Below are 9,546 nucleotides of genomic sequence, written 5' to 3'. Positions count from 1 at the left end.
AATCTGATATGTGTGAGGTGGTACTTCAGAGTGGTTTCAATATGCATTTCTCTAATTGATAGTGTTTTAGACCATTTTATAATGACTATAGATAGCTTTGATAACTTTGTCTGAAACCTGTCTGTTCATATTATTTGACTCTTCATCAATTGGGGAATGGTTCTTATTTTTATAAATTTTGACTCAATTCTCTATATATTTGAGAAATGAGGCCTTTGTCAGAGAAATTTGCTGTAACTTTTTTCACAGTTATGCTTACTAACTGTGTATTTCCCTTCTTCCTATTTACCCCCATTTATCCTACTCTCTCTCCTTTCACCCTGGCCACCCTCAAAAGTGTTTTTCTTTTTTTTTCTCTAAACATCTTAATGTGACTGTACAAAGACCCTAAAAAGGGACTGTAAGGTTAAAAAGTAGAAAGCAAAACAGGGTGGGTTTGGGGCAGGGTATAGAAATGCCCCTTCAACCCACCCCCTCTCAAAGGGTCCTGTTCTCTCTCTATTGGGAGTTTAAGGCAACAGGGACACAAGCAGAAGGTTATGTCCACACTTGCTCAGTCCTGATGAATGGAGATGCATGGAAGAGCTCCTGTGCCTCTGGAGTTGGTTGGTCCATCAGCAGGCAGAAGGCAGTGAGTTGCTATCTGATACCTTCAGGCCTTTGCTCAGGAGTAAGATGTCTTGCTTGTACTCCCGGCTGAGGAATTGCTGCAGCATGCTGATAGCATCCACAGAGCCATGGGGCTTCAGGAAGAAGGTCCTGTACTTCATGCCAACCTTACAGGTGAGGACCCCTTCCATTCTGAAGCATGTGTGGAACATGTCCATGGAGTATACCTCACTCCCAAGGTATACTATATAGCCATAGTACTGGGGGTCATAGCCTACTGATAAATGACCAAAAGTGGCTGGCAAGTTAGGACCTGGAGTGGCTGGAATTCCGAAGATGTGCTGGCACAGTTGGGAGTACTCCTGGGCTGGGTTTGCTTTTGTCTCTGTATGAAGGACCTGGTCCACCTTGGTGAGGACAATTTGATGAAGGTCGAAGTGACCTATATTTGCCTGATAGGACTTGATAAGTTTCTCCAGAAGGTCTTGGGTGATGGACTATCCTGTCTTACAGTGCTGGGATATGCTCTTCAGAGGCTCCTTCTCACACACCCATTTTTCAGCGTCTGTGACAGTGCTTCTACAGAGTCTCATTCCACATGGGTCCCGCTGAACATGGCAAAATCTGTCTGAGAACAAAGTTGGTGCATCACGTACCCAAACTTGTGGAAGTACGTCTCCACCTCATTGTATTGCAGCAAGGAGGGGATAGCTGGTGTAGGTTTGGTGAAGGTGGCCACTGTGGCTGCAGTGGAGATCTGCTAGCTGCCATCCTTGAGGGGGCAACCAGGTTGGAGGCCAAAGCAAGATGTATGACCAAACTTCCCTTCCTGGGGGTGCAAGTCTAGGTAGAATTTTCCTATCACTTTTCCTGAGTCAACGTCCCTCACAGAATACAATTTCACCTCTTCATGCCACATCTTGGCATTCCCTTCCAGTTCAAAGGTCAGTTTTTGTATATGTCCAGAAGGCCCTTAGTGACCATTTGCATAGGGAGGTACTCCTTTAGCAAATTTTAGTCCGCATTATAGCAGGTCTCCTCCATCTAGTAATAAGTGTACCAGACATTGATCTAATTGTCAAAATCCAGTCTGCTTCTCATACTTTTTTTTAAACTCCAAAATTATGGCTCGCTCTTCTTCCCCAAGAGGCTTCACTTTCTGGGCCAGTTCATCTGTGAATGTGGTGACATCTTGACTTGTTTTGGCCATATTCATCTCTAGGATGTAGTTTGCATGAGTGTTAAGTTCTATCAGGAGGGACTTTTGAGTCAGGAGATTGACTAGCTCCTGGAGGACCTCACAGTTCTCCTCCTTGAATCTACAGTTGAAAGCATCTTCAACCTTCCTCCAGGTTTCAGGAACATGACACTTCTTTAGGAGAGGAAAGTAATGAGGGCACTTGAGACTGACTTTTAACTTATCATCCTTGGTCTTTTCCAAGGAGTTCAGAAAGTCCTCAGGAAGGTCACTCAGTTCTTTTTTGGATGAACAGCAAGAAGATGCATCTTCATTCAGATTCTTATTGAAGACCATACAAAGGAGACTTAGCTTTCTTTTAATATACTGAAAAATTTTTTTTCTTGAGTATATTCTGGGAAATGCAGTCCATTCCATTTTCCCAGCTTAACTAACTGATCTAGGTATCTTTTGGTTTCTGACCTCAGTGAGTCAGCTGAAATTTTTTCCTGCAGCCAGACAGTCCTCTGGTACATATCCTGTCTCATGCTTATCTGGGATATGAAACCCAGAGAGCATTTGTCAGCCATAATACTGGCTGTTTGGATATCCTTGGAAGAGGAGACATGCTGTGGGAAATCCAGAATGTTTCTCAGAACTGTGTATTCCATTGTCACATCAACCAACACCTTAAGAGTACTCTCATAGGATATTTTTTCAAACTCCTGTGATCCCTCTTGATCATGCTTGGTTTTTACTTTCTTTTTTAAAAATTGTTTTTTAGTTAATTTATTTATTTTCAGTCTTCAAAATTCACTTCTATAAGTTTTAAATTTTCTCTTCCTCTCTCTCCCCTCACTCTGCAAGACTGCAAGCAATCTGATATAGGCTCTCTGCATATATTCTTATTAAATACATTTTCACATTAGTCATGTTGCATAGAAGAATTATAATTATATATATGGGAGAAACCATAAAAAAACAAAACAAAACAAAAAAGAAAATAGTCTGCTTTGCTCTGAATTCTGACTCCTTAGTTCTTTCTCTGGATATGTGTGGCATTTTCCATCATGAATCCCTTGAAATTGTTTGAGGTTCTTGCATTATTAAGAAGGGCTAAGTCTATCAAAACCAGTCATTGCATGCTGTGGCTATTACTGTGTACAATGTTCTCTTGGTTCTGCTCCCATCACTCAGCATCAGTTCATATGTCTTTCCAGGTTTTTCTGAAGTCTGCCTGTTCATCATTTCTTATGGCACAGTAGTATTCCATTACATTCATATACCACAACTAGTTCAGCCATTTCATAATTGATGGCCATCACCACAATTTCAAGTTCTTGACCACCACAAAAAGAGTTGCTATATTTTTGTACATGTGGATCTTTTCCCCATTTTTATGATCTTTTTGGATTACAGCCCTAGAACACTTGGTTTTTTTAATGAGTTGATTGGTAAGATTTTCAATCTGCACTGCTATCATGTCCCATCATAAATACTTTATCACAGAACATGGAGACACATTATTCAGGACATCTCTCTTGTGTGTGTGTGTGTGTGTGTGTGTGTGTGTGTGTGTGTGTGGTGGGGGAAGGTGACGAGGGTGCCATGGTGGCAGCAGCAGCAACCCAGGCTGCAGTCACACTTGACCTGCAGGTGGTACTCCCTGTGGTGGCTGCTGCTCTGAGGGCTCCTCCCCTGCAGGCTTTCAAAAGTGTTTTTCTTCTGATTACAGTCTCGTCCAATCCGCCCTCCCTTCTATCAGTCCCACCTCTACCTTCTTTTATGCTTTCCCCCTCCTACTTTCCTATAGGGTAAGATAGATTTCTATAACCAAATGAATGTGTATGTTATTACCTGTTTGAGTCAATTTTAATGAGAGTAAGGCTCACACACTCCCTTCCACCTCCCTATCTTCTCCTCTACTGTAAAAGCTTTTTCATGCCTCTTTTATGTGAGCTAATTTACTCTATTTTCTCTCTCTCTTTCCTCTTCTCTCAGTGCATTCCTCTTTCTCAACCTTAAATTTTATTTTATTTTTTAAAGATAACCATCCCATCATATTTAACTCACAACTGTGCCCTATTTCACTGCATATTCCTTCTAACTTCCCTAATAATGAGAAAGCTCTTTTCTTCAGTGAATTTTTGTTTGTCTTTTTCCAGTTGATCAATTCTGCTTTTTAGGGCATTTTTCTCTTCATTAGATTTCTGTATCCTTTTACCATTTGGCCTATTCTGTTTTTAAAGTGTTATTTTCTTCAGTATTATTGTGTGTGTGTGTGTGTGTGTGTGTGTGTGTGTGTGTTACTTTACCAAGCTCTTGACTTTTTTTTCATGATTTTCTTGCATTATTTTCACTTCTTCCCCTCCCCCCCCAATTTCTCTTTTCCTCTCATATTTGATTTTCCAAATATATTTTGAGCTTTTCCATGATTTCCTTTTGGGCTTGAGATCATTCACATTTTTCTTTTTTAAAAATTAATTAATTTAATTTTAGTTTTCAACATTCATTTCTACAAGATTTTGAGTTCTAAATTTTCTCTCCATCTCTACCCTCCCCCACCCCAAGACACAGTGCATTCTGATTACCCCCTCTCCCAATTTGCCCTCTCTTCTGTCACACTCCTCCCTTCCCTTATCCCCATCTTCTCTCTTTTCTTGTAGGGCAAGATAGATTTCTATACCCCATTACCTGTATTTCTTATTTCCCAGGTGCATGCAAAAACAATTCTCAACATTTGTTTCTAAATCTTTGAGTTCCAACTTCTTTTCCTTCCTCTCTCCCCACACATCTCCACTGTAAAGGTAGGCAACAATATAGGATATACATGTGTAGTTATGCAAAAGGGTTCCATAACAGTCATGTTGTGAAAGACTAACTATATTTCCCTCCATCCTATCTCCTCTCTTTTGTCCTTGTCCCTCCCCAAAAGTGTTTACTTCCAATTACCCCCTCCTCCCATTTGCCTTCCCCTCTATCAACCCCACACAACCCACTTATTCTCTTCTCCTCTACTTTTCTGTAGTGTAAGACAGATTTTCATAACAAATTGAATGTGCATGTTATTCCCTCTTTAAGCCAAGTATGATGAAAGTAATCTTTGCTTTTTCCCTCTCACCTCCCCCCTTTTCTTTTCCATTGAAAAAGCTTTTTCTTGCCTCTTTTATGAGAGATAATTTGCCCCTTTCCATTTCTCCCTTTCTCCTCCCAATATATTCCTCTCTCACCTCTTAATTTTATTTTTTTAGCTATCATCCCTTCCTATTCAACTCACCCTGTGGCCTCTATCTATATGTATATAATCCTTCCAACTACCCAAATACTGAAAAAAGTCTCAGGAGTTACAAATATTATCTTTCCATGTAGGAATGTAAACAGTGCAACTTTAGTAAGTCCCTTATGATTTCTCTTTCCTGTTTACCTTTTCATACTTCTCACAATTTTTGTGTTTGAAAGTCAAATTTTCTATCCAGCTCTGGTCTTTTGATCAAGAATGCTTGAAAGTCCTCTATTTCATTGAATGACCATTTTTTTCCCCTGAAGTATTATATTCAGTTTTGGTGGGTAGGTGATTCTTGGTTTTAATCCTAGTTCCTTTGACTTGTGGGTTATCATATTCCAAGCCCTTTGATGCCTTGATGTAGAAGCAGCTAAATATTGTGTTATCCTGCTTGTATTTCCACAATATTTGAATTGTTTCTTTCTGGTTGCTTGCAATATTTTCTCCTTGACCTAAGAACTCTGGAATCTGGCTACAATATTCCTAGGAGTTTTTCTTTTATGATCTCTTTCAGGAGGTGATCAGTGGATTCTTTCAATATTTATTTTACCTTCTGATTCTAGAATATTGGGACAATTTTCCTTGATAGTTTCATTAAAGATGATGTCTAGGATCCTTTTTTCATCATGGCTTTCAGATAGTCCCATAATTTTATATTGATTCTCCTGGACCTATTTTCCAGGTCAGTTGTTTTTCCATTGAGATATTTCAAATTGTCTTCTATTATTTTTCATTCTTTTGGTTTTGTTTTGCAGTTTCTTGGTTTCTCATAAAGTCATTAGCTTCCATCTGCTCCATTCTAATTTTTAAAGAACTATTTTCTTCAGTGAGCTTTTGAACCTCCTTTTCCATTTGGCTAATTCTGCTTTTTAAAGCATTTTTCTCCTCATTGGCTTTTTGGACCTCTTTTGCCATTTGGGTTAGTATATTTTTAAAGGCATTATTTTCTTCAGTATTTTTTTGGGTCTCCTTTAGCAAGGTGTTGACCTGCTTTTCATGCTTTTCTTGAATCACTCTCATTTCTCTTCCCAATTTTTCCTCCATCTCTCTTACTTGATTTTCCCAATCCTTTTTGAACTCTTCCATGGTCTGAGACAATTGCAAATTTATTTTGGAGGTTTTGGATGCAGAAGCCTTGACTTTGATGTCTTCCTCTAATGGTGTGCTTTGTTATTCCTCACCTGAAAGGATGGAGGAAAATACCTGTTCACCAAGAAAGAAACCTTCTATAGTCTTATTTTTTCCCTTTTTTTTGACATTTTCCCAGCTAGTTATTTGACTTTTGAGTCCTTTGTCAAGTGGAGGGTATACTCTAGGGACTTGTAAGTTCTCAGTTCCTCCAAGGTGACACAATCATGGAAGAGGAGTTTACTCCTCTCCTTGCCTGTGCTGTGGTCTGGGAGCAACCAGGATCTGCCCAGGATCTGTGAGTAGGATTCCCTCTCCACAACTGCCTCAAGTTCCACCATGCCAGTGTTCCTCCTCACCTAATGGCCACCACTCAGGGCTGAGATTCAGATTAGCTGCTTGGTTCCCCCAGTGTCTTTAGGCTGAGGGCTCCAAAAATGGATGCTGCAGCTTTCTGGGTCCGGGGTTAGGGCAAGACCCTGCTCCCTTCTCACCCAAGTGAAAGAGCTTTCTTACTGACCTTTGAAGCAGTCTCTAGCATTTGTGGGTTGAGAAATCTGGGAATGGCAGCTGTTACCTGGGATTTTGTACCCTGAAGCCTGCTCCAGTCCTGTCCATGCTGGGCCTCATGGCCAAGGCTGGGCTGTGCTTTGCTCCGAGCCCAGTGTGATAGACCTTTCCTGTCAGCCTTCCTGGCTGCCTTGGGCCGGAAATCTTTCTCACTCTGTTAATTTGTGGTTTCTGCTGCTCTAGAATTTGTTTAGAGTCATTTTGACAGGTATTTCATGGGCTTTGGGTGAGAGCTACAGCAGGTCCATCCTTCTACTCTGCCATCTTGACTGTGACCAATCAATTCCAATTTTTCTTTGAGACTTTGGATGGAGCAATTTTGACTTAGTTGTCTTCTCCTTAGTTTGTGTTTTAATCTCCCTTTCACCATAGTAACATTTTGTGGTCAGGATTTTTTGTTTGTTTGTCCATTTTCCAGTCTTTTTCTTGACTAACTTTATGTAAAAGTTGTGCTCTGCTTCTGGAGTGGAGGAGGCACTGTTCCAAGCTTTAAGGATTTTTTTGTACAGCTGTTTGCAGAGGTAGTTCTTGTGTGTTTACTATTCTTCTGGCCTGTGATCTGTTCTGTGAGAAACCATAAACACTCTTTTCTACCCTGGAACTATGACCAGAGTCTCCTCTCCCCTGTGACCAGAAACTGATATGCTAGGATCTAAATATGAGCAATGCAACAGAGTCCTGCCCTCCAGGGCCAGCAAAAAGACTTCTGCAATCTCCTTCTGACCAGTTGTCCTTCACTCTTACTATCTGAGGGCTGATAGCCCCAGAAGTTAATGGATTCCAGAGTTCCAGAAACTACTGATTCAGTTGCCTTCAACACCTGCTGCTGGTTTGCTGGGATTTGTCCCATGGTGGTGAGGTCTGTAGTGGTGCAGCCTGTGGTGGACTATACTCCAGTCTCACCCTGTTGTGAAAGAGTTTTTCTACTCATCTTCTAAGTGGTCTTGGACTGGAAAAATGTTTTTACTTGTCTTTTTATGGGTTCTGTCACTCCAGAATTTGTTTTGAGGTGTCATTTAAAGTTGTTTGGAGAGGAATTTGGGAGAGTTCGAGGTAATCTTTTCTCTGCCATCTTGGTTCTGCCTCTTCTCATTATTTCATTTTCACATGATCTCTATAATTCCTATTTTGTAGGTTGATAAATAAAAGTGAAGTAAGAAGACTGGTCTTGATCATGTTAAGAAAAGAGCCTATCAACTATATTTCTGTTCCTTAACTGTTCCATTTCACTGTGTCTTCTCTGGAAGTGGTAAAACTTGTCTAAACATAAACTCATGTCTAAATCAATGAAATTTCACTTTGTAAATTGTGCTACTCTATCAGTAAGCACCCTGACATATACAGAGGGGCCTGCTATTGCAGGTTCTTAAATTTGCATTTATGAAAGGAAAGGCAACTTTTGAGGGATCAACAATCACTTTAATTACATTCATCATACAGAAAAATATAAGCAGAGAAATAAAGATCAACAGACAGGGCTCTTACTGCCTGAATCAAAGCAATATTGCCATACAATTTACATACATCCCTGGATCAAGAGAGCCTTTACATCAGAGCAGTTGGGAGGGGGTCTGAACATATGACCACTCAGAGTCTCAACCAGGTAATCACGAGACCCTTCTCATAAGTGAACCCCCAAAGTAAAATATCAACCTATCAGTATATATAATGAAGACTTGGCTCCTGATTGGCTCAGAGTCAGCAGGCACGAAACCCATATGACTCAGCACAGCTGTGAACCATCAGGGCTCAAAGGGGACTGAATCCTCAGGTGTTCACAATCTAGACTGAGCCTGGAAAACAACTCCAAACACAAAAATCCCACCCCACTTGCTGCCACAACTAATCTGATTTTGTTTGGAATTCTAGTCTAAAATTTACAAGACTTTTCTACTCCTTGCTTTAAAATTCCTATGGATGGTATACCAGAAGCAACAACTCTATCTAGATATCAAACAAGATGCCTCATCCCAATTAGAGTGGTTACCACAAAGGCAGTGACCCAGAGAATCAGCACTGAGACTCAGAAAATAAATGGAATTACACTATGAATCATTTTCTGTGTATCATGCATTTACTAAGCTTGGGGATTAGAATTAAATGGATTTGGATCAACAGATAATCCTTGCAAATCTTAAAACACTATATAATGCCAGTTATTACTAATTTTAAAAAAAATTATTGCTATTAGTCTATTATTATTAAATGGCTAGGGGGCTTAGTGGAAATGGAGATAGAAATGATACCTACCTTGCAGGATTGTTGAGAAGATTAAAGGACATAAGAGATTAGTTTGCAAATGTTAAGGTGCTATACAAATGTTAGCTACAACTACTAATATCTTTACTGTTATTATTTCATTCCTTTGTTCTTTTCTAAGCTCCATGAGGGCATATACCAGGTCTTAAACTTTGTATCTCCTCAGCACTCAGTGCATAGCACACAGTAGGCACTTTTTTTCTATGGAATGTTGAATAAATTAACAAAAATATTGATATACCAGTAAAATTAGTTTTGTTGTCCACTTCTGAACAATGAATAAAATTTTCAGCCAAGTTTCAGCCATCTCAAAACCTGTTTCCTAAGAGGAAAAAGAAATTGGAGAATCAAGCCAATTGTCTAAATAATATTAAGAAAAGCCAAGGTGAACAAAAATGAGGGTAATGTATTGTAATAGAGGAATGCACACTTGATTTTGAACTATAAGCCTTACACTCTGTCCCTGGTTCTGCTCCCTACTATTTGTGCAATATTGCTAAGTCCCTGAACCTCTCTGGCA

General features: G+C 39.8%; 1 pseudogene; it reads right to left on the bottom strand.

The window, feature by feature from the left end:
* Positions 1-614: 614 nt before the first annotated feature.
* Positions 615-7,617, bottom strand: LOC140512328 (thimet oligopeptidase pseudogene; annotated as a pseudogene).
* Between the last annotated feature and the right edge of the window lie 1,929 nt (positions 7,618-9,546).

The sequence above is a fragment of the Notamacropus eugenii genome, chromosome 6 (assembly GCF_028372415.1).
Source record: "Notamacropus eugenii isolate mMacEug1 chromosome 6, mMacEug1.pri_v2, whole genome shotgun sequence".
Classification (NCBI taxonomy): Eukaryota; Metazoa; Chordata; class Mammalia; order Diprotodontia; family Macropodidae; genus Notamacropus; species Notamacropus eugenii.
Note: the sequence above shows the minus strand (reverse complement) of the source record. Positions and strands in the feature narration are given on the sequence as shown.